Raw genomic sequence first — 25,839 nt, 5'->3', positions numbered from 1 at the left:
TACACAATATTTAATAGGAATGAATGGGAGCTGTAAATTGCACGTTTTAGTCATCAATCTTTTAAAATTGTATTTGCTGTGCCTTGGAAGATTTTTATCCTTCGAATGTATAGTTTTGTAGGTATGGTCTACGTCGGTCTGTTAATGTACATTTTCTGTACTGACTGTGATGGTCTATGGCAGAGGCAATAAATGAACTGAACACTTAAAGCAAATAAAACGTAATAAACACAAACACATGCCAATAGGTTTCCCTTCTGCCATACTACGAGGTAGATATAACAATCTAGAAACGTGCAAAAGGGTGTGTTCGTGTGATGCAAATCAATTAGAAACATTAGAAACATTGTTGTTCACCGCCCAGAGCCCTTCGGGGGAGGGGCGGTATATAAAATTGATTATAAATAAATAAATAAAATAAATTAACTCACCAATTATCCCGTTGTCCTAAATCGGCAAGTATTAGAGTCAAATACTCTAGGTTGCTTTCTATGATACCTCGCGAGCTGGACGAACTAAGCAGACTAAGCAGCTGGATGCCATTTATATTTATTATTGTATTTTTATTGTATTATATTTATTATTGTATTTTTATTGTATTTTATTGTATTGTATTTATAAGATTTAGCTTTTACTGTTTTATCGCAGCTTTTAAAGATTTTGCCGTTTTATTATGTTTATTGTTGTACACCGCCCGGAGCCCCTCGGGGATAGGGTGGTATAAAAATCTAATAAATAAATAAATAAATAAATAAATAAATATTGTTCTTATTAAATAATTCTGATGCTACGTTCTGTAAAATGGCTGCGAACTTTCTGCTGGAAATATCCCATAAGCAACAGTATGTATGAATCAACTTCATTTGTTATATGTTGCAAGCTTGTATTTTGATGGGATTTAGATGTGATTTTATACTGTTTATGCCAAATAAAGGCTAAATGAAATGACATGCCAATAGGGAGGAGGGCTAATAACTGTTAGTGGAAGGCACGCAAAACAAAGCAAAAAATTCTTCATCTGCTGGCATAAGACAAGAATAGAGGGAGGCAAACGAAGGAGGGAGTTCCAAAGTTTTGGTACCACGAGCAAGAAAGCCCTTTCTTGGGTTTCCATCCATCTGGAATCAGACGGCAGGGGCGCACCCTCTGAAGATGACGGGAGCAGATGAGTAGGTTCACATGGGAGAAGGTGTTCCTTAAGGAATGCTGGCCCCAAGCTGGACACAGCTTTAAATGCAGAGGTGGGATCCAGCAGGTTCTCACAGGTTCCCGAGAGTAGGTTACTAATTATCTGTGTGTGCCGAGAGGGGGTTACTAATTGGGTCTGCTTTTCTGTTAGAAATGCCATTAGGTCCAAAAATCATAAAGTCCTGTTGTCTCCTATGTGGCTGGTTAGCGAAGGTAGAAAACGGGATCATTCTCCCTGTTTTAAAAAACATGTTTTAGAAATATGGTAAAGTTCCTCGTTTAAGGAAAGTATCCTTCTTTTGATTTCTAGGACCAAAATTAAGTATTTGAAAGTATTAAGTATTTGACTGGCAGTCAGTTAGAGGAGAAGTAGTTGTTTCTGTTGGCAGTAGACGATAGGACTTGCTATAATGAGTTTAAATTATGGACAGAAAGATACCAGCTGGAAATTAGGAACATTTTTTTTACAGTAAGAGGTTTTTACAGTAACAGAGAAATTATTAATGCCCCGCCCCTGGAATGCCCGGCCACGCCCCCATCGTGCCCCGCCCAGCCCCATTGGCGCTACGCCACTGTTTGAATCCCACCACCATGGGAACCTGTTACTAACATTTTTGGATCCCACCACTGGGCCATGGGTGAGGCCAGACAGAAGCGGGCCAAAGTGGAGATGGGCCTGGCCCACAGAATAAGAAGGGGGTGGGGCACTAATTGGCTGGAGCGGGTGGCATGCTCACAGAGGGAGGATGGGGAGGATAAAAGGGGGCAATGTGAGAAGGTGGGGAAGGGTGGCCACCCACGGGGCCCCCCCAGAAAACTCAGATCTTGCCCTGGCTCCATTTTTTGCCGATACACCACTGCAAATGCTGAACGCTGATCTACTTGCAATAATGGTTTATTAGAGACCCTTGAACATTTCTTTTTCAACTAAATACGACCATATTAGGAAGACCCTTATAAGCCCTGAACTGACTAGTTTCCCAGGATGGGGTAGGAAAAATATTACGATGATTATGTTCTCTGGAAGAAATTTTGAGATCACTATTAAAGTAGCAACATTTGCCTGAATTTGGGTGCTGTGTGGTTTCCGGGCTGTATGGCCGTGTTCTAGCAGCATTCTCTCCTGACGTTTCGCCTGCATCTGTGGCTGGCATCTTCAGAGGATCTGATGTTGGGAAAGCAAGTGGAGTATATATACCTGTTGGAGTGTCCAGGGTGGGTGAAGAAACATTGTCTGTGAGTACAAAGAAGACAGCCAGGTCAATAGGTGAGGGCATCTGAATAGAAGTATGAGTAACAATGAAGTCTATAGCATGGGAGTAACAATGAAGATAGCAAGGTCAATAGGTGGGAGCATCTGAATAGAAGTATCCTGGCCTTTGTTTCCTTTGTCTATAGTTGTCCTGTGTTTGTGTGGAGCTGATCAGTCACTGTCTTGATTCTAGAGTTTTTCAACACTGGCAGCCAAGTTCTGTTCATTTTCATGGTTTCTTCCTTTCTGTTGAAATTGTCCATGTGCTTGTGGATTTCAATGGCTTCTCTGATGTAGTGCTTGTCAGAGTGGTCCAGAATTTCTGTGTTTTCAAATAATATTCTGTGTCCAGGTTGGTTTATCATGTGTTCTGCTATTGCTGATTTTTCTGGCTGAAATAGTCTGCAGTGCCTTTCGTGTTCTTTGATTCATGTCTGAGCGCTGCGTTTGGTGGTTCCTATATAGACTTGTCCACAGCTACATGGTATGTGGTAGACTCCTGCAGTAGCTAGAGGATCCCTCTTATCCTTTGCTGAACGTAGCATTTGTTGAATTTTCTTAGTGGGTCTGTAGATTGTTTGTAGGTTATGCTTCTTCATCAGTTTTCCTATGCGGTCAGTGGTTCCCTTGATGTATGGTAAGAACACTTTCCCTCTAGATCAGGGGTAGGGAACCTGCGGCTCTCCAGATGTTCAGGAACTACAATTCCCATCAGCCCCTACCAGCATGGCCAATTGGCCATGCTGACAGAGGCTGATGGGAATTGTAGTTCCTGAACATCTGGAGAGCCGCAGGTTCCCTACCCCTGCTCTAGATGGCTCTTTATCTTTGTTCATGTGGCTTGTTCTTGGTCTTGCAGCCCTTCTGATGTCTGTATTAGAGTAACCATTAGCCTGTAGAGCCCTGTTTAGGTGATTCAGGTGATGCCAGCCACAGATGCAGGCGAAACATCAGGAGAGAATGCTGCTAGAACACGGTCATACAGCCTGGAAACCACACAGCACCCCAGTGATTCCGGCCGTGAAAGCCTTCGACAATACATTTGCCTGAATTGTAAGCAAAATCAAGCATGTAATAGACAACTGATAATGAATTTTGTTTATTAGTCACATGCGATTAGCACTGTTTTCATCTACCGGTACTTAATTCTATTTTGAAAGTTTATGCCGATAAATATGGTTTTTAATCAGCAAAATAGGTATTACGTTGGTCTGTACTTATAATTAGGACTATGTTTAGGTAACTGAGCATGAATTTAATTTAGTATGTCTCAGGGATGGCGAACCTATGGCACGGGTGCCAGAGGTGGCACTTGGAGCCCTCTCTGTGGGCACGTGCACACAGAGTTCATTATGTGGGGGCGGAAAATCACACGCACACATCCCACACACACATAGGCTGGCCTGGGCCACTGAGCACGACCGCGGTGAGCAGGGAGGACTCGGCTGGCGGGCTTGGTGCCTGAGCTCCGAGTGGCTACTGCCCGAGGAGGGGGGGTGCAGAGGAGGCAGAGATGCTAGAGAGGCACAGAGCGGTGCGCGAAGGACTTGCTGGAGGCTAGAGCAGGCTGGCCCCTGTTCAAGCGGGTGGGGCGGAGGAAGAGGGAGCCAACCAGTTTTTTCTAAACTAAAACCTCAGCATTCAGCAGCAGTGGCGTAGGAGGTTAAGAGCTCGTGTATCTAATCTGGAGGAACCAGGTTTGATTCCCAGCTCTGCCGCCTGAGCTGTGGAGACTTATCTGGGGAATTCAGATTAGCCTGTGCACTCCCACACACGCCAGCTGGGTGACCTTGGGCTAGTCACAGCTTCTCGAAGCTCTCTCAGCCCCACCTACCTCACAGGGTGTTTGTTGAGAGGGGGGAAGGGCAAGGAGATTGTAAGCCCTCTCTCCTGCAGGAGAGAAAAGGGGGATATAAATCCAAACTGCTCCTCCTCCTCCTCCTCCTCCTCCTCCTCCTCCTCCTCCTCTTCTTCTTCTTCTTCTTCTTCTTCTTCTTCTTCTTCTTCTTCTTCTAAATTGCCGGGTTGGCACTTTGCGATAAATAAGTGAGGTTTGGGTTGCGATTTGGGCACTCGGTCTCGAAAAGGTTCGCCATCACTGGTATATCTGATTGATAAGGTTTCTATCCTAATTTTAAATTTTGAATTTAAATTGCAGTTTTATAGTTTTTAAAATTAATGTTTATGAGTGCAAGTCCCTTTGATATCAATTCTGGTCAGTGATTGTCAATCAATATTCATTTTCATATTCACCCAGATGGTTTTTTTGAATTATCCCGCTGTTGCGCAGAATGGCCGAGGCAATTGGATCTGGGGGGGCAAAGCCTTGGTCTAACCAACCAAAATGTTAAAGGTCTGGAATCCATGCCCTACGAGGAGAGACTTAGGGAGCTGGGGATGTTTAGTTTGGTGAAGAGAAAGTTAAGGGGGGGGGGGCATGATAACCAAGGTGTGGGTTTTGACCTTTAAGGCCTTATGCGGCCTGGGACCCTCGTACCTGAGAGACTGCATTACCCCATATGCCCCTACTCGGCCTCTGCATTCAGCAGAGGCCAATTTGCTGGTGGTCCCTGGCCCCTCAATGATGCGGCTGGCCTCCACCAGGGCCAGGGCTTTTACGGCCCAGGCCCCTGCCTGGTGGAACGCTCTTCCCCCAGCTGTCCGGGCCCTGTGGGACCTTGGTGAGTTCCGCAGGGCCTGTAAGACTGAGTTGTTCCGCCGGGCCTTTGGAGTGTCCAGTCGCTGAGGTGCGCCCCCCCCCCCTTATGCTTTTATGCATTTATTTACCATCTTAATTCTGGTTCCATCTATGTTACCCTCCTAGAGAGGAGTCTGGCCTCTCCTTCTTTTTGGGGGAGACTTTAACGAACTGGGTTATAGGACGCCTGCCATTGTTATATTGACCGCTGTTTTAATAGATTTTAATGGATTTTAGTTAAGGTATTGATCGTTATGTGGTCACTATTGTGAACCTTTATATATTTGTATACATATTGATGTTGTGCACCGCCCAGAGCCCCTTGGGGATGGGGCGGTCTATAAATCGAAATAAATGAATGAATGAATGAATGAATGAATGAATGAATGAATGAATGAATGAATGAATGAATGAATGAATGAATGAATGTTGAAAGGATGTCAGGTCGAAGAGGGAGCAAGCTTGTTTCCTGCTGCTTCAGAGACTGGGACCAGGAGTCATGGGTTCAAGGTGAAGGAAAAGAGATTCCACCTAAACAGTGGCGTAGCAGTGGCGTAGAAGGTTAAGAGCTCGTGTATCTAATCTGGAGGAACCCGGTTTGATTCCCGGCTCTGCCACCTGAGCTGTGGAGGCTTATCTGGGGAATTTAGATTAGCCTGTCCACTCCCACACACGCCAGCTGGGTGACCTTGGGCTAGTCACAGCTTCTCGGAGCTCTCTCAGCCCCACCTACCTCACAGGGTGTTTGTTGTGAGGGGGGAAGGGCAAGGAGATTGTCAGCCCCTTTGAGTCTCCTGCAGGAGAGAAAGGGGGGATATAAATCCAAACTCTTCTTCTTCTTCTTCTAAACATCAGGAAGAACTTCCTGACCATCAGGGCTGTTCGACAGTGGAATGCACTACCTCGGAGTGTGGTGGAGTCTCCTTCTTTGGAAGTTTTTAAAGGGAGGCTGGATGAACATATGTTGGGGGTGCTTTGATTGTGTGTTCCTGCACTGCAGGGGATTGGACTGGATGGCCCTTGGGGTCTCCTCCAACTCAAGGATTCTAGGATTCTACTCAGACTGACGGAGGCCCTCCCAAATCTCAGCTGGAAACCTTTCACATCCGCAACTGCCAGATCTTTTCAATTGGAGATGCCGAGGATTGAACCCAGGGCCTTCCGCATGCCACACAGATGCTCTACCACTGTGCCAATAAGAAGCCACGGCCGACAGCCCTCCAGCTACGAACCCGCTCCTTCATGGGGAGCGCAACCTCGGCCAGATATAGACGCTTGCTTTTAATGTGCGAGAAAATGTTGAAAGCTCAGGTCTCCGGGAGGCTGAAATCCATGCCTGTCACAGTTGGTGCTCGCATGAAGGCCCTGCACAATTATCACAGCCCTGGGCGGATACTGCCGAGAAGGCAAGTCAGACAGAGGCATGCCTCCCCCCCCCCGCCCCAACAAGTCCTCCACAAGCTCATTCAGCGCTCCACGTGCGGGCGCAGCTGGTCACCAGCAGACTCTGCCACAGGGACAACCGGCACCCCTGCACTGGTGCCTTCCCACAACGGCTTCGGGTCATCACTGTCGTTGCAAAACAGAGAGAGCAGACACGCATTTACATCACTCCGCGCTAACAGAGTTCTCGAAGCTGCGCCTGGAAATCAAAACCCGATGACGGCTCACGCTGCTTCTCAAACTGAAAAGTGCATCTTACTGGAGTTGAGAACGTTCACTCTAACCCCGCCTCCTCCTCCCTGCTCTTCTTTTTCAGGGATTTATCCCAAAGCGTGCTTCCCCACAGACACGTAAAGCCCCGAAGGAGGAAAAATTATCTGGGAATATCTGAAGAAGAGTTTGGATTTATACAGTGGTGGGATCCAAAATTTTTAGTAACAGGTTCCCATGGTGGTGGGATTCAAACTGTGGCGTAGCGCCAATGGGGCTGGGCGGGGCACGACGGGGGCGTGGCTGGGCATTCCGAGGGCGGCGCATTCCTGGGCGGAGCTGTGGAAAGGACACAGCCACTGCGCCGGTCCTTGGGCAGGAAACGAATGCACGCAGGCGCAGGCTGCCACGCACGCCGGTGCACCTCCTGCTAGACTGCTTCAAGTTCTGCACGCTACTGTGGAGAGGAGGGGCGTAACTAAGGCAAAAATCACGTGGCAAAATCACCAATTAGTCACCCCCTCTCGGCACACACAAATAATTAGTAACCTACTCTCGGGAACCTGTGAGAACCTGCTGGATCCCACCTGTGTGTAAAGCCCTGAAGGAGGAAAAATAATCTGGGAATATCTGAAGAAGAGTTTGGATTTATTCCCCACCTTTCTCTCCTGTAAGGATTCTCAAGGTAGCTTACAAGCTCCTTTCCCTTCCTCTCCCCACAACAGACACCTTGTGAGGCAGGTGGGGCTGAGAGAGGTCTGAGAGAACTGTGACTAGCCCCAGGTTACCCAGCAGGAATGTAGGAGTGCAGAAACACATCCGGTCCCCCAGATAAGCCTCTGCCACTCGGGTGGAGGAGTGGGGAATCAAACCCGGTTCTCCAGATTAGAATCCACCTGCTCTTAACCACGACACCACGCTGGCTCTCAGCGGGGATAGACCAGGTGAGAAAAAGGCTAAACCTGCCGGCTGCTGTGGCCCAATCACCTTAAACTGCCCTTCTGAACCAGCTTCCAATTGTGAAATAGTGGTAGATGGGTCTTGGTTAGGGCAGTATGCTCAATATATGTCGCCTGGTCATTTTGATAGCGGAGTCAGAAATGAATTATCCCATTTCTGATCTTGTTGTTAATAAAGGTGCAATTAGGCTTTATTTCTTATAAGTTAGCTAGGAACAAGTTGTATTAGGTAGGATGTAGGAATTACTGTTGTGGTTTGTATTTGTGTCTGCATGGAACCTCCTTAGCTCAAGGCAGGAATCCACCCCTGCTCCACCTGGGCATGACCCTTTCATTTGCTAAAACCATGAATGGACGTTGGACAAAAGAGACCCCGGAAGAAGAGCCTCCATCTGCCTAATCCCACCAGCAGGCAGATAAGGGTGCCGTCGTTAGGTTTCGTCGTTAGGTTTCGTTTCCTGGCCCCAAGCACCCAAAGGACTCTTTTGTGTTTTTCCCGCCCGTGCCTACGTCATCACCTTGCCCTGCCTCTGCTGCGAAATTCAAGAAGGGACTGCCCCCTGGATTCTAATTGGTCCTATGTATTTGGAGATGTATGATTGGTTCCCATGTATTTGTGAATGAATGATTGTAGGTTGTCCTCTACTCCCCCGGACTCCCGGGCGGGATAAAAGTGTATTTAAGTTGTTGTAAAGCTGCTAGGCGGCTGCAGTTGCCGTGGTGTGGAGGTGCTGACACATAGGTCAGCATCTCAATAAACCCATTTTATTTTCAATAATTCTCGCTGTGTTGAGTCCTGTTTCTGTTCCTCTGCGCTGCTGAGAGCTGGTTGATCTGGGAGAATAAAAGTTACCCAGGCAGCGCGGAAACAATTTACTGTATGCAGAGAACCCTGGGAATTGTGAAAGGGCACAGTTAGATTCCCCAATGTAGGAAATTCCCAGAACCCACCTCAAACTACAACTCCCAAGAGCCTTTAGGAGAAGCCACGACAATTCAGTTCAGAGGTGTTACGTCTGCACAGGATTTTCCAAGAATGTCAAGCTCAGAGGAAATTATTTGAAGGTAGGCAGATGGAAGGTAGGCCCAATGCGTCTGGGCAATCCACTGCAATCTAGGTTTTATCTTGCTTTTACTGCACTATCTTCTACTTCGTTAATTCCACTTTAAAGCATCTATCCAGTTACGGTACTCATCTTGTATTCTAATAGCCAAGGGGTGGCCAGTCTGTGGATCTCTAAATCAGCTGATCTGACTCACAATATAGTTCTGCAAACTTGGGAGATTAATGGCCTAAATTTGCAAAGAAAAAATCCGATTTTTAATACATTTGGGTTTTTTAAATTCCCCCAAATAAAAATGTGTTGTCTGCACATGTGCAGTCACGTACTTATCTTCCTTCTGCAGTGCTGGCAGTGAGGGTATCCGGCAAGCATAGAATCATACAGTTGGAAGAGACCCCAAAGGGCCATCAAGCCCAACCCACTGCAGTGCAGGAACACACAATCAAAGCACCCCTGACAGGTGTTCATCCAGCTGTTTAAAAAAAGACTCCACCACTCCACGAGGCAGTGAATTCCACTGTCGAACAGCCCTGACTGTCAGGAAGTTTTTCCTGATCTTTAGGAAGTTTTTCCTGATCTCTTTTCCTTCGCCTTGAACCCATGACTCCTGGTCCTCGTCTCTGGAGCCACAGAAAACAAGCTTGCTCCCTCACCAACAACATGACCTCCCTTCAGATATGTAAACATTGCTATCATGTCCCTCTTAACCTTCTCTTCACCAAACTAAACATCTCCAGCTCCCTAAATCTCTCCTCGTAGGGCATGGATTCCACCACCTTTTACCGTTTTGGTTGCCCTCCTCTGGATATTTTCCACCTTACAGTTCCTCCCTCCCTCCCTCCCTCCCTCCCTCCCTCCCTTCCTTCCTTCCTTCCTTCCTTCCTTCCTTCCTTCCTTCCTTCCTTCCTTCCTTCCTTCCTTCCTTCCTTCCTTCCTTCCTTCCTTCCTTCCTTGCTTGCTTGCTTGCTTGCTTGCTTGCTTGCTTGCTTGCTTGCTTGCTTGCTTGCTTGCTTGCTTGGGTCTCAGAAAGGCAGGCTATGAACAAACTAACTAAATAGGCTGGAGGAATAATAAACAGGATGGGACCTGCAACCACAGTTGATGGTAACGTACTATTGAATGAGATTACTGGATGAAGATGCATAAGGAAACGTGGGAAACAATGGGTTTCGAACAGAGTTGAAAGGCAACATTCGGAAGGCTGTCCCCGAGGGTGCCGCTTCTCAAGAATGTAATTATTATCTTATGATTATATTGGCTGCAATCTTGCAATAAAACTTCACCTGAATTGTTGGAACATCACGCTAATGAAATGAAACACCACATTAATGATTAACAAGTAACGGAAATCACATTCATAGGTGAAATATCACTTTTCAGACAGGATGAAATTGGGAGGTTCTGTTCACAGTACGTTTTTGTACAAAGATACAGAGAGCCGGCGTGGTGTAGTGGTTAAGGGCAGGTGCACTCTAACCTGGAGAACTGGGTTCGATTCCCCGCTCTGCCACTTGAGCTGTGGAGGCTCATCTGGTGAACTAGATTAGCTTGTGCACTCCAACACATGCCAGCTGGGTGACCTTGGGCTAGTCACAGTTCTGTGGAGCTCTCTCAGCCCCACTCACCTCACAGGGTGTTTGTTGGGGGGTGGGGGGAAGGGAAAGAAGTTTTTAAACTCCCTTGAGTCTCCTTACAAAAGAGAAAGGGGGGAATATAAATCCAACTCTTCTTCTTAGAAAGATGGTTTTATGGTTTTTCTTATAGAGTATGTCAAAAAGAGGCATCAAGTCTAAGGCAATTTATTGTTTGTGTTTTGATTTGTTAAGAATAAAAACAAATCTCCACATATTTTACCTTATGAAAAATGTAGAGGAAGACGGATGTATATGATGGTTTAGCACAACCCTTTCTGCAAAAAGCTTTTAAGCCATTTTGAGGCAGGAAATTAAATGTTTTGGGTGCTGTGTGGTTTCCGGGCTGTATGGCCGTGTACTAGTAGAATTCTCTCCTGACGTTTCGCCTGCATCTGTGGCTGGCATCTTCAGAGGATCGTCTTCAGATGTGTAGTGTATGTGTAGGTGTTTGCGTATGTGTTTTTTCTCTCTCTTTTTTCTTTAGTATTACTATTGAAGAAGAAGAAGAAGGAGGAGGAGGAGGAGGAGGAGGAGGAGGAGGAGGAGGAGTTTGGATTTATATCCCCCCTTTCTCTCCCTCAGGAGACTCAAAGGGGCTGACAATCTCCTTGCCCTTCCCCCCTCACAACAAACACTCTGTGAGGTGGGTGGGGCTGAGAGAGCTCCGAGAAGCTGTGACTAGCCCAAGGTCACCCAGCTGGTGTTTGTGGGAGTGCACAGGCTAATCTGAATTCCCCAGATAAGCCTCCACAGCTCAGGCGGCAGAGCGGGGAATCAAACCCGGTTCCTCCAGATTAGATACACGAGCTCTTAACCTCCTACGCCACTGCTGGGGAGAGGGGGACTAGATCGGGATTTTTTTCCTTTATCTTTCTATGTTTGTTTCATTTAGATGTGTAAAATCCATAAAAATTCTCATTAAAAAAATAAAAAGAGGGAGAAATCACATGATGGCCAGGAATCATTTCGAGGGGATGAGTACAGACATCATTGTAAAGGGGGGGGGGGGGTTGAAAATGTTCTGGAAACTTTTTAGGGGATTTATGCGGAAAACACCCCAACCTGATCAGGTTATCGGCTTGCATCTGATTGAAACCAGAGGTGGGATCCAGCAGGTCTCACTCCCGGGTTCCTGAGAGTAAGGTTACCTGGCCATTATTTATTATTGTTACCCGCAGGGAGGGGGTTACTAATGGGTGATTTTGCCACGTGATTTTGGCCTTAGTTACGCCCCTCCTCTCAGCAGTAGCGCGCAGAACTTGAAGCAGTCTAGCAGGAGGGGCACCGGCGTGCGTGGCAGCCTGTGCCTGCGTGCATTCGTTTCCCACCCAAGGACCGGCGCAGCGGCTGCGTCCTTGCCACAGCCCCGCCCAGGAATGCCCCGCCCCCGGAATGCCCGGCCACGCCCCCGTCGGGCCACGTCCAGCCCCATTGGCGCTACGCCACAGTTTGAATCCGACCACCATGGGAACCTGTTACTAAAATTTTTGGATCCCCCCACTGATTGAAACCTTCAAACGTCCTAGGTGTGATCGTTGAGGTGTTCATTTCGAAATCTGCAGTACTTCGTGTCAGATTCACAAAATCTGGGCTACGGGCCTGTCAGACAGCCATCTTTTATTTTGCCCTTCTTCTAAAGAGCTCTGGATAGTACATATGCTTCTGTGAAGGTTGCCCGCCACCGCCACCCCTACTAAGGCAATGAGCTTAAATAACAAGATTTTGATGAACAGAAAAAATATTAATTGAATGACAGCAATCAGGATAAGAAGCACGTTCAACGATCTATTGGCAAGTCTAAAGCTTGGTAGGCAAAAGTCCTGAATGTCAACATTTCTGTGCAGTAAGAAACCCCCCCCCCACGTCAGTCTTTGGAGGGCAGGTCAACCCAATGCTTTTCAATGGGTGGCAGACCAGTCTTCCGAGCAGCTAAGATTCTCTCCTATGTGTCTACGTAGCTACAAAGATAGACCCTCAAAAATAAAAAAAATAGGGAAGAAGAAGAAGAAGAGTTTTGGATTTATATCCCCGCTTTCTCTCCTGCAGGAGACTCAAAGGGGCTGACAATCTCCTTGCCCTTCCCCCCCCCCACAACAAACACCCTGTGAGGTGGGTGGCGCTGAGAGAGCTCCAAGAAGCTGTGACTAGCCCAAGGTCACCCAGCTGGCGTGTGTGGGAGTGCACAGGCTAATCTGAATTCCCCAGATAAGCCTCCACAGCTCAGGCGGCAGAACGGAGAATCAAACCCGGTTCCAAGCAGGACCAACTGAGTACAACTATGTACTTTTGGGGCTGAAAAGGCACCCAGGATCAGAGCCTGCAGAGCAAACATCCTGGGGCAACCTTCAGCAAATGGCGGCAGGGAGAATCCCTCTAGCTGCACAGAAAATGTCGGGCCCAAGCAGTGATGGAGCTATAAGGGGAGGGGGGCACAGGACACGTGCCAGTGAGGGCCGAAAATCACCCCCATGCCTCACCCCCTTTCCCCCCCTTTCCCTTAGTTCCTCTCACCTGCAGCCTGGTGGGAACTACATTTCCCAGGAGACCTTGCTCCTGGGAAGTGTAGTTCCCACCAGGTTGCTGAAGAGAGGAACTAAGAGGCAGGAGAGAGGAACTAAGGCAGGGGTCTGCAACCTGCGGCTCTCCAGATGTTCATGGACTACAATTCCCATCAGCCCCTGCCACCATGGCCAATTGGGGGCTGATGGGAATTGTAGTCCACGAACATCTGCCACCATGGCCAGGGGGCTGATGGGAATTGTAGTCCAGAGCGGATTGGCCATGGTGGCAGGGGCTGATGGGAATTGTAGTCCATGAACCTCTGAAGAGCCACAGGTTGCAGACCCCTGAACTAAGGTAAGTGGAGGGCCGCGGGGGTGGGGCCAGGTGCCATTTTGCCCCCCTATGCCTCTGGACCCAAGCTGAGGGTGAAACTGACCAGAGAGCAAGACGGTTGGATGGGAAACATGAGAAGCCTTCGGAGCTCTGCATTCCACACAACCAGGAGACGTCTTGCAGGCAGCTTAGGGAGAACTGTTTAAAAAGAAATCTCGAGCAGAAATAAGGCATCCTAAAGGACGTCTTGGAAGAAAGGCTGTTCCAAGTGTCCTCCCTTTCTTTGTGTCCTCAAAAAGTCTCATTCCAGCTGTGAGGAATGGGCCATTGACTTCAGCACGAAGCTGGGATCAATAAGCAAGGAGAAAGTGAAGTCTGCATCTGTCAAGTCTTGGACCAAGAATCAATAAGGGGACTCTAGATAGAGGATCAGTAGCCTTTATTGAGTTGGCATCAAGGACTCAGGCTTCAAAAAGCCAGCTCTGGCGTCGCTGGCTTTTACAGTCATATTTATTCCCCTTTGACTCCTCTGAACTCCCCCCTCCCAACTTCGCAGAGAAGGTGAGAAAACGAGGTGTGAAAGACTTTGTTTTTGGAGACAAGTATCCGTGGGGCCTTCACCATTTCCCCCTCCCATCCGGAATGCCTTGCAGGGTCAGCCTAGATAGCTACATTTCCAAGCGCATAGATACATAAGAACATAAGAACATAAGAACTAGCCTGCTGGATCAGACCAGAGTCCATCTAGTCCAGCACTTTGCTACTCGCAGTGGCCCACCAGGTGCCCTTAGGAGTTCACCTGCAGGATGTGAAAGCAATGGCCTTCTGCTGCGGTTGCTCCCGAGCACCTGGTCTGCTAAGGCATTTGCAATCTGAGATCAAGATTGGTAGCCATAAATCGACTTCTCCTCCATCAATCTGTCCAAGCCCCTTTTAAAGCTATCCAGGTTAGTGGCCATCACCACCTCCTGTGGCAGCATATTCCAAACACCGATCGCCCGTTGCGTGAAGAAGTGTTTCTTTTTATTAGTCCTAATTCTTCCACCCAGCATTTTCAATGAACGCCCCCTGGTTCTAGTATTGCGAGAGTAAAGAAACAAAAGATCCATTAACACAGAGTAATACAGAGTAAAGAAACAAAAGATCCCTTAATGCATGACAGGTGTGGTTGCATGAAAGGTCAGTGTCTGGGACCCCCGACCCGGAAGAGCCAGTACATCTCATCTCAGGTGTCACGCCCATTGTCTGATGCCAGGAGGGGGCAGGTACCACTCCTGACAGCATCACAGCTGATCTAGATGCCATATCCAGTCCTGGAGACATGGCAAGAGGTGGCCAGGAGGGCCAGACCTTGAAAGTGTCCCACCAGAAACCGTAGTTGCTCACCACTGTTTGAAGTGGCGCTAGGAGAGAAAAAAACAGCAACATCAAATCCAGCCCCAGAAACGATCCAGAGTAGGTCTAGGAATCACTGAGAGTTCCAGCAATTCCCAGACCTCCCTATTCTGAGTTTTCACTAGAAGTGGTGTAGGGGTGCAGCCGATATTGAATGTCTCCACCTTCAACCGTCCCACTAAGTTATCCACCTTGGCAACCTTAGCTTCTCCTCTCATAGAATCACAGAATCATAGAGTTGGAAGAGACCCCCAAGGGCCATCCAGTCCAACCCCCTGCCATGCAGGAACACACAATCAAAGCACTCCTGACCGGTGGCCATCCAGCCTCTCTTTCAAAACCTCCAAAGAAGGAGACTCCATCACCCTCCGAGGTAGTGCATTCCACCAACCTGCACCTGAAAATCCAGAAACATCTCAGCAAGGACTAACGACTGAATGTTTAAATCCAACGCATTCTTTCAGCAAAGTTTATGGCAGCGGGAAAGACTTTTTCCCTCACAGGACTCTAAAGAGTAGCCGATCTGCATTGGACCAAGGTTTATCTAAGCAAGTATTCTGCTTCCAACAGTGTACATAGAATCATAGAGTTGGAAGAGACCCCAAGGGCCATCAAGTCCAACCCCCTGCAATGCAGGAACACACAATCAAAGCACTCCTGACAGGTGGCCATCCAGTCTCTCTTTAAAAACCTCCAAAGAAGGAGACTCCACCACTCTCTGAGGCAGCGCATTCCACTGTCAAACAGCCGGGACTGTCAGGAAGTTTTTCCTGATGTTTAGGTGGAATCTCTTTTCCTGCACCTCGAACCCATGACTCCTGGTCCTAGTCTCTGGAGCAGCAGAAAACAAGCTTGCTCCCTCACCAACAGGACATCCCTTCAAATATCAAAACAGGGCTATCATGTCATCTCTTAACCTTCTCTTCACCAAACTAAACATCCCCAGTTTCCTAGGTCTCTCCTCGTAGGGCATGGATTCCAGACCTTTGACCAATTTGGTTGCCCTCGTCTGGACCCGTTCCAGCTTGTCAATATCCTTCTTGAATTGTGGTGCCCAGAACTGTAAACAATACTCTCCTTTACTGTATCCTTAGGACAACCCTGCAAAGGAGGCCAGGATGATATAGGTTGAATCCCCATTGCCGTCTTAGCCAGGTTTCAGAACACAAACTAACCAGGTTTGAGGGACGACCTCCCCATTGCTTGCGTGGAAGATTCCATTTCTGGCGCTCGTTCTCCCCGTTAATCCTCGTTCCAGCAGGACCTGGTTGCAAGTGGCACAGACCCCATTGACACGGGTTCAGAGCTGATCCGAGGGGAGGGATGAGGGTTGAAACCCTGTTTCCTGCCCTGGAGTGTGACGCGGAATTCGGGCAACCAATCAGCACTGTGACGCGCGCGCAGCCTTTCCTTGGTTTCGTTTCCGCTTTTGCGATCGGCCAGCAGAAGGGGACGCAAACGTTAAACAGTCAAACGTGTAACTTTGAGTCATTAATGGTTTACACAGGTAACAATTAACTGTTTGCACAGTTAAACATTAAACTTTTACACGTTGGGTTTTTGGATCACGCCCCTACAATGTACATGTCCACAGTCGGAAAAGGTCCCGCCCCATCAAGGCACACCAGCCAATCAGGGGAGACTGGCGAAGCGAGCTCGCCTGGTAGTGGGGATTGCTAAGAGTTCTGCAACCGGGTGTGTCTGCTGTGTGTGTAACCCCTGTGTCAGAATGGGATGACCCAGAAAGGGGTGGAGTCTGAAAAGAAGTAGAATGCTGCAGAACTCATGAGGTTGGAGGAAGCAACGCTACCAGGCTGGGACCTTGATTGATTTTATTAAGCCCTTAACACCTGTTTAAGGTAACTGCAATGTTGTGGGGAACTAGTGGGAAGGGAGTTTATTTTTTTTTGCTATATTTTAAATGTTAGAATTTATTGTTTCAGGGTTTTTGTGTATGTAAATGGTGAGAGTTTTCTGGGAACCTTCAACTTCTTGAAGCCTGTTCACCAAGCCTCAGAAGTCTTCAAAACCAACCACCAGCAAAGAAGAATTGGACTTGGCAATATCATTAGACTGTAAATATAAGGACTTGAAAATCCAAACTTAACAGAACTGTAAAGTGTAAATATCAAATGTTAAATGTTTTAAAAGTGTTATTTGTTAAGAGAAGTAAACTGTTTTGTTTAAACTTAGTTCTTTGCAACTCCTTCCAAGTACTGCCCCACAGAACCCACAGAAAGAGGTTACATGTGCTCGCTGCGGTGGGGAGGGAGAAACTCCGATGAAGAGGACACGGTTTCACAACGAACAAGTTTGGATCTGCGTGCAAATTTCACGCGGGGATTCGACCATCGCTTCAAGACGGATGGGAAATTTCATCCTAGGTCTTCCTGGTTCTAGCTGTGCACTGGAACCACTGTCCCAAATCACCTTGCTGGCTGCTGGCAAACCAAATACAGCTGCTGTCCGTTTATAGTTTACCTTTCTGCTCTTTCTAAGGCCAAAGGCATTTACTACCAGGATTGGGGGGCGGGGGGGGGGATTAAAATGACAATCTGATGCAAATACGTTTTGAAAATCAATGGGAAAGGTCAAAGTTAACACCAGCAGATTCCCGCACTTACGCAGCCGGCAAAAGCAGGTCAGAGCTGCGTTCCGCTCCGTGAAGGATTATGTTGGAATCAGGTCTTGCCGTCCTTTTAGGCGTCACTAGACTGTTTATGACACACTAAAAGCTCTTCAGAAAGGTTTTCCTCAGCCGCTGGCAAAACTCCAGAAGGGACCGGCCCTGTCCTTTGGCAGCTCGTTCCCAAGGAACGACGGGATGGAAAGCGACGTCAAACCGCAGCCCACTTAACAGCGGTCTCGTAGGGTTTTCAAGGCTATGTTCCAAGGTGTTTTGCTGGGGTCTCCCATTCAAAGAGCCAGCATGGTGTAGTGGTTAAGAGCAGGTGCACTCTAATCTGGAGTACCGGGTTTGATTCCCCGCTCTGCCGCTTGAGCTGTGGAGGCCTAGCTGGTGAACCAGATTAGCTTGTGCACTCCGACACATGCCAGCTGGGTGACCTTGGGCTAGTCACAGTTCTTCGGAGCTCTCTCAGCCCCACCTACCTCACAGGGTGTTTGTTGTGGGGGGGGGGAGGGAAAGGAGATTGTCAGCCCCTTTGAATTTCCTGATAGGAGAGAAAGGGGGGACTATAAGAACATAAGAACAAGCCAGCTGGATCAAACCAGAGTCCATCTAGTCCAGCTCTCTGCTACTCGCAGTGGCCCACCAGGTGTCATTGGGAGCTCACCTGCAGGATGTGAAAGCAAGGGCCTTCTGCTGCTGCTGCTGCTGCTGCTGCTGCTCCTGAGCACCTGGTCTGCTAAGGCATTTGCAATCTGAGGTCAAGGAGGATCAAGATTGGTAGCCCTAAATCGACTTCTCCTCCATCAATCTGTCCAAGCCCCTTTTAAAGCTATCCAGGTGAGTGGCCATCACCTCACCTCCTGTGGCAGCATATTCCAAACACCCATCACACGTTGCGTGAAGAAGGGTTTCCTTTTGTTAGTCCTAATTCTTCCCCCCAGCATTTTCAATGGATGCCCCCTGGTTCTAGTATTGTGGGAAAGAGAGAAAAATTTTCTACCCATGAAAATTTTATAGACTTCAATCTTTCTTATGCCTACAAGCTAGCCGAAGCCCACCCACCCAATAAAGAAGGGGTCTTCAAACTATGGCCCTCCAGATGTTCCTAGACTACAATTCCCATGAGTCCTACCACTTGGCCATGCTGGCAGGGGCTAATGGGAACTGTAGTCCATGAACATCTGGAGGGCCATAGTTTGAAGACCCCTGCATTACAGCATAAAATGCACGCCGTCCCGGGTCCCTCTCTTATGCCTACAAGGTAGCCAAAGCCCACCCACCCAACAAAAAGGGGTCTTCAAACTATATTGCTTGACGGGAAAAACTGCCCTTCTCCCAGATTTCAAAGGGAGAGGTGCCAGCGATGACACAATCTTCTGCTGAGACAAGTGTGTTGGCAAGAAGACAACATTGGATCCTTTCCCAGCGTCACCTATTCAATGTCACATCATGGTTTCATGCACATGTAGAATACCTGCATTTATAAGTATAGAGCACTTTCGGAAGGTCTGAGCGCTCTCTTAATAATTCTCGCAAATCCCATAAGTAGGACTGTTCAATTCCCCTCCCAGGTAACTGGAGGTGGCGACTTAACAGCAGCAGGGGAGGGCTAGCCACGTGTGGTCGTGGTGTTGCTTCTGGTGTGCACCTGAAATGATGCCATCATATCACAGGTGATGAAGGACCCTGCTTTTTGGGCAAACGTTGTATAACAGGGGCCATTTTAGCACAGAGATTTTGCCCAAATCCCAGAGTATTGCTTGCAAATGATGCAATACCGTCTCTTCTTGCACACGCCAGAAGTCATGTTGCTGTGTTCCCGGCAAACATCAGAAGAAGAAGAAGAAAAAGAAGAGGAGGAGGAGGAGGAGGAGGAGGAGGAGGAGGAGTTTGGATGTATACCGCACCTTTCTTTCCTGTAAGGAGACTCAAGGTGGCTTACAAGATCCTTTCCCTTCCTCTCCCCACAACAGACACTTTGTAAGGTAGGTGGGGTTGAGAGAGTCAGGAGAGAACTGTGACTAGTCCAAGGTCACCCAGCAGGAATGTAGGAGTGCAGAAACACACCTGGTTCACCAGATAAGCCTCTGCCATTCAGGTGGGAGGAGTGGGGAATCAAACCCAGTTCTCCGGATTAGAATCCACCTAGTCGCTGAACTACAAGGGGCGGGGGGGGGGGGGGGCGCTGTGCACCAGAAAATCACCCCCAGACCCCTCCCCCTTTCACCCCGTGGCCCCTCTTCCCCGCTTTCTCCCCTTCCCACACTTACCTTAGTTCCTTTCCTTTTCCTAGAACTTTTTCAGGCTGAAAAAAAGGACTATTTACAGTTCAGGCTTAAAAATGGCCTAGTGGGAACTATACTTCTCAGGAGATCTTGTGAGTCCCAAGGTCTCCTGAGAAGTATAGTTCCCATCAGGCCGTTGTTACTGTGAACAGGCCTTTTGCAGCCTGAAAAAGTTTTGAAAAAGGAAAGGAACTAAGGTAAGTGTGGGAAGGGGGAAACGCGGGGAAGGGGGGTGCCATGGGGGGGCTGCTGGGGGTATGGGGGGGAAATTAGAATGCACCCCAGGCGCAGTGGCCCAGCTATGCCTCTGAATTTGCCTGCTCTTAATCACTTTCCCCCACTGCTAGTGACCCCTGAAGCTGGCTAGCTCAAAAGTGATGGGGAACAGTGTCTAGTGACAGGGAATCTCCTGCCGACTCGTAAGGCAGGCTAGCACTAGGCCGTCATCAGAAATAAGGGCACAATTGAAAAGGAGCCCCACAAGTTGCCACTGAGCTTTGAAGCGAACTGTTATTTTCTACTGGTCAGCCATAAAGTCCAATCACACTACGATGCATATGCCAGTTTTCAATGCAAGAAAGGAACAGGCCCAGCAACCCTGGACTTCCTTGCTCGTCTCCCATCCAAATGCTAACCAAATGCCAGCCAACCCTGTTTAGCTTCCCAGATCTGTCAAGAACAGACTAGCCTGGGCCAATCAGGTCAACGCTAGTCCAGCATTAACTGCAGCAATCAGGCAAAATTCTGTGTCTCATTCTGTGTCTCTCAGAAAGCCCATCTGCAATTGCTGTCAACCCAAAGAGTAATGTGCACTTTTTTTCCTGGAATGAGTTCTGCATCTCAGGAGGCTCACAGCTGACTTGTTCCTCCAGCAGTAGCTATTTCAAGGTGAGGACCGTTTGCCAACCACAAATCCCACCAGGCCAGGGCCTTGCATGCTTTCTTGAAAGGTGTGGCAGGTGCCACGTTGGAGAACAGCCTTGACAAAGGCCGCAGGAGACATGCCAAGGACCCATACGTAGCTCCTTTCAAGAGAGCCAGTGTGGTGCAGTGGTTAAGAGCAGGTGCAGGAGAACCTGGTTTGATTCCCTACTCTGCCGCTTCAGCTGTGGAGGTTTATCTGGTGAACTAGATTAGCTTGTGCATTCCAACCAGAGGTGGGATCCAGCAGGTTCTCAGAGGTTCCCAAGAGTAGGTTACTAATTATTTGTGTGTGCTGACAGGGGGTTATTAATTGGTGATTTTGCCACGTGATTTTTGCCTTAGTTACGCCCCTCCTCTCAGCAGTAGCGCGCAGAACTTGAAGCAGTCTAGCAGGAAGTGCACCGGCGTGCGTGGCAGCCTGCGCCTGCGTGCATTCGTTTCCTACCCAAGGACCGGCGCAGTGGCTGTGTCCTTGCCACAGCCCCACCCAGGAATGCCCCGCCCCTGGAATGCCCGGCCATGCCCCCGCTGTGCCCCGCCCAGCCCCATTGGCGCTACGCCACAGTTTGAATCCCACCACCGTGGGAACCTATTACTAAAATTTTTGGATCCCACCACTGATTCGAACACATGCTGCTGGGTGACCTTGGGCTAGTTTCTCTTACAGGAGAGAAAGGGGAGATATAAATCCAAACTCCTCCTCCTCTTCTTCTTCCTCTTCCTCTCCTCCTCCTCTTTCTCAGCAGCCATGGGGTATCACTAACTAGACTTTTAACTAACAGTGTTACAAGGAATGTACTTCTTTAACCCAACCAGAATCCTATTCTGACACAAGAACACCACCAGGATTAAAGATTTAAAGCCCTCGTCAACCTTATCTAAATTAATGACCACTTGAAATTATTGTCTGTAAGCAGTGATTAATTTTGCAAATTTCTTACCATTTTGCCCCTTCATTGTTTTTAGCAGCTGCTTAATTTTATGCTAAGCTCAGATACTGTACAACAGAGACATTTTCTGATGGAGGAAATTGCTTTCAGAAATGGGAAGCAATTAGGGCAATCTATAACTTCTTCAGACTTGGGATGTCTTGTCTTTTTACAAAATGTGCACGCTATATTCGATTTGAACGTGATCGTACTATACATTTGCCATCAGAAGGGCCAGTACAAATTTCCCGAGAACAAGGAGTTCCATGGTAGGCTTGAGCACTGATACAAAATATTGGTAAATTTGGCGTTTCGGGTATTTTTGCCCTGGAGTTTTTCGGTAAAGCCGAATAAAGCCAATATGAATCAGCTTTATTCGGCTATTACCGAAACTATTCAGGTTAAAATAACCTGAACATGAAATTTGTCAGTTCTCTCCGTCTGCTGCCATTTCCCAAACCCTACTAGAAATGGCAGGGGAGAGAGAATTGCCCCCATCAGAGTTTTCCAAGCCCCAGGGGGCTGGAAAAGAAGGGGTGGTGTAGCCCTGCATACCCAGCTAAGCTGTGATTGGGTTCTCTCCAGAGGTGGGATCCAGCAGGTTCTATCATGTTCCCGAGAGTGGGTTACTAATTATTTGTGTGTGCTGAGAGGGGGATACTAATTGGGTCTGCTTTTCCGTTAGAAATTCCATTAGGTCCAAAAATCATAAAGTCCTGTTGTTTCCTTTGTGGCTGGTTAACGAAGGTAGAAAACGGGATCATTCTCCCTGTTGGGCTGTTTTAAAAACATGTTTTAGAAATATGCTCAAGTTCCTTGTTTAAGGAAAGTGTCCTTCTTTCGATTTCTAGAAACAAAATTAAGTATTTGAAAGTATTAAGTATTTGACAGGCAGTCAATTAGAGGAGAAGTCGTTGTTTCTGTTGGCAGCAGACGATAGGAATTGCTATAATGAGTTTAAATTATGGACAGAAAGATACCAGCTGGAAATTAGGAACTTTTTTTTACAGTAAGAGTTTTTTACAGTAACAGAGAAATTATTAATGCCCCACCCCCGGAATGCCCGGTCACGCCCCCGTCGTGCCCCACCCAGTCCCATTGGCGCTACGCCACTGTTTGAATCCCACCGCCATGGGAACCTGTTACTAAAAATTTTGAATCCCACCACTGGTTCTCTCTCCCCCCTTGCTTACCAAACCCCACAGGGCTTGAGGGGGGAGTGGGAGTGATTCTCCATGTGAGGGATCGGGCTCTCTCCACCTCCCTACCCATGTTTCCCAAGCCCTGCAATGCTTGGAAAGCAATCCACTATTGGGGGCTCAGCTAGCTTTCTCAGCCCCACATTGAGGTCTCTCTCTCTCCCCCTCCTCTTCTCTGCTATCCACCAAGCCCACTTGGGCTTTGGAAATGGCGGCAGAGGGAAGGGAGATTAAAATAGCCCGAAAAGCCAAATGTTATTCGGCTTTTTCATCCCCAGGCATATTCGGCTTTATGAACAAAGGGTTTTCCTGTGATTTGGGCTTACCAAATCACCAAGCACAGTCCTTAGCATCTTAAAAACTATCACGGTTGTTGGAGTAAGAATTTGTAGGGAAGCTTAGGTAAAGAATCTGCGGGGTATGTAGAATATCCCAGGTTTAATTTCCGACACCTACAAAAGCAGTGGTGGGATCAAAAAAATTTAGTAACAGGTTCCCATGGTGGTGGGACTCAAACAGTGGCGTAGCGCCAATGGGACTGAGGAAGGGGGCATGACTACGAAATTGGCCAGGCATCTCCAAAGGAGCAAGGCATTACTAATTTCTCTGTTACTGTAAAAAACTCTTACTGTAAAAAAAAGTTCCTAATTTCCAGCTGGTATCTTTCTGTCCATAATTTAAACTCATTATAGCAATTCCTATCGTCTACTGCCAACAGAAACAACTACTTCTCCTCTGATTGACTGCCTGTCAAATACTTAATACTTTCAAATACTTAATTTTGTTTCTAGAAATCAAAAAGAAGGAACACTTTCCTTTCAAACAAAGAGAACTTTACCATACTTCTAAAACATGTTTTTAAAACAGCCCAACAGGGAGAATGATCCCGTTTTCTACCTTCGCTAACCAGCCACATAGGAAGCAACAGGACTTGATGATTTTTGGACCTAATGGAATTTCTAACGGAAAAGCAGATCCAATTAGTATCCCCCTCTCGACACACACAAATAATTAGTAACCCACTCTTGGGAACTGGTGAGAACCTGCTGGATCCCACCTCTGCTACAAAGAAGAAACTTGGCATTTGGAAATGGGAAAGTGGGGAGATGCGGAGAAGAGGGGAAACAAACCCGGTGCTCCAGGTTAGAGTCCGCTGGTCACGTGGAAAAATGGGAACTCAAACCCAGTTCTGAAGACTAGAGTCTGCCACACTGAACCGCTCCCCCATTCTGGCTCTTGTTGTGAGTCAGCAGTTTGACTCCAAATGCGCAAAGTGGCAGATTTTACGCACAGTTACAGGGAGTGGGTTCTACAGCTGCCCGTGAATGCCACAGCTGTTTGGAAAAGCTTTTTTAAACAGCACACTCAGTAGCAAATCAGATTTCAATTTTTTGTTTTTTAAAAATGCTCTTCTTACCTGCCAGAGGGCTCCGAATCAGGGGCAAATGGGAGCTCCTGTCTCTTCCCTCTCTCGGTCTCTCCCTTCCCACAATCTCTCTTTCCTTCTGGGAAAGAGGGCACCAGAAAACAAAAGGCTTACTTTGGAAGCACAGAAGAGCTTCCTCCCAAAATGAAAGTTTTTTAAAAAAAAATCACCTGCCAAGCCACTCTGGGGAGCCTCTTAAAGGCACAGTGCATCCCATTTCTTTGCCTTCCCAGCAACTGAAAATTAAAATCCAGGTTTACTTCCGTTCCTCCAATTCAGGGAGATTTGCACCAGCCAGAAACAGTCAGAATCTGGCCCTGCCAATGGAAAACTGGTCAAAACTGGTCACAGTGGCAGATAGGAAGGCGCTCCAGAGGGTGATCACTCCTGCACAGAGGATTATCGGCTGCCCTCTCCCCTCCTTGGAAGAACTCTATCATTGCCGAAGCCTAAAGAAAGCCCAAAATATTCCGAGAGACCCGTCTCCTCCGGCACACTCTCTTTTTGAACTGTTACCATCTGGCAGACGATATAGGTCTATCAAAACTAGGACCAAGAGGCTTAGAGACAGCTTCTACTCTAGAGCTGTGGCTATGCTAAACACCGCTGCTTCGTGTTGATGTGTTTGGGGCTGTGTAGGGATGGGTGGAGGAAGGGGAAAGTGAGAATGGGGTATGAGTCTGAAATTGTGTGCATCGAGGAATGCTGCTGTAAATTTCGTTGTGCGTGCACAATGACAATAAAATGCTTATGCTTATGCTTAAAAAAAGATCACCCTGTATCCAGTGGTGGGATCCAAAAATTTTAGTAACAGGTTCCCCTGGTGGTGGAATTCAAACTGTGGCGTAGCACCAATGGGGCTGGGCGGGAACCACGACAGAGGGCATAGCCAGGCATTCCAGAATGAGAACATTGCTGGGCAGGGCCTTTATGGCAAGGGCCGCAGCCCAGCTGTGTGCCGGTCCTTGGGGCGGGAAGTGAATGCACGCAGGCGCAGGCTGCCACGCACGCCGGTGCACCTCCTGCTAGACTGCTTCAAGTTCTGCGCGCTACTGCTGAGAGGAGGGGCGTAACGAAGGCAAAAATCACGTGGCAAAATCACCAATTAGTAACCCCTTCTCGGCACACACAAATAATGAGTAACCTACTCTCGGGAACCGGTGAGAACCTGCTGGATCCCACCTCTGCCTGTATCTACTAGGGACATTAGTGCCAGGTTGGAAAATTCCTGGATATTTGGAAGGTGGAGCCTGTGTGGGGGGGAGTTTTGGGGAGGGGAGGGGTCTCAGTGGGCTATAATGCCATAGAACTCACCCTATAAAAACAGCCAGTTTCTCCACGCAGGGGTGTCAAACTCGCGGCCCTCCAGATGTCCATGAACTACAATTCCCATCAGTCCCTCCCAACATGAGCATTGACTATACTGGCAAGGGCTGCTGGGAATTGTAGTCCATGAACATCTGGAGGGCCGCCAGTTTGACACCCAGAGAAACGGATCTTTGTTATCTGGAGCGGAGTTGTAATTCCAGGAGATCTTCCACCAACATCTGGCGGTTAACGATCCAACCAAGCACCTGTATGACTAATGATATTAATGCACCAGTATCTCTAATATTCAATACGCATACACTTAAACAATTATAAACAAGCTTTTATACATTGTAACGCAAGCAATATCTACACAGGCTTATTACTGTGTGATAATTTAGACAAAGGAACGCAACAGTCCCTCTACAAAGGACTCACAACAACAAATTAACATTGAA

This window comes from Sphaerodactylus townsendi, linkage group LG05, assembly GCF_021028975.2.
Source record: "Sphaerodactylus townsendi isolate TG3544 linkage group LG05, MPM_Stown_v2.3, whole genome shotgun sequence".
Classification (NCBI taxonomy): domain Eukaryota; kingdom Metazoa; phylum Chordata; class Lepidosauria; order Squamata; family Sphaerodactylidae; genus Sphaerodactylus; species Sphaerodactylus townsendi.
This window is presented reverse-complemented; position numbering follows the sequence as displayed.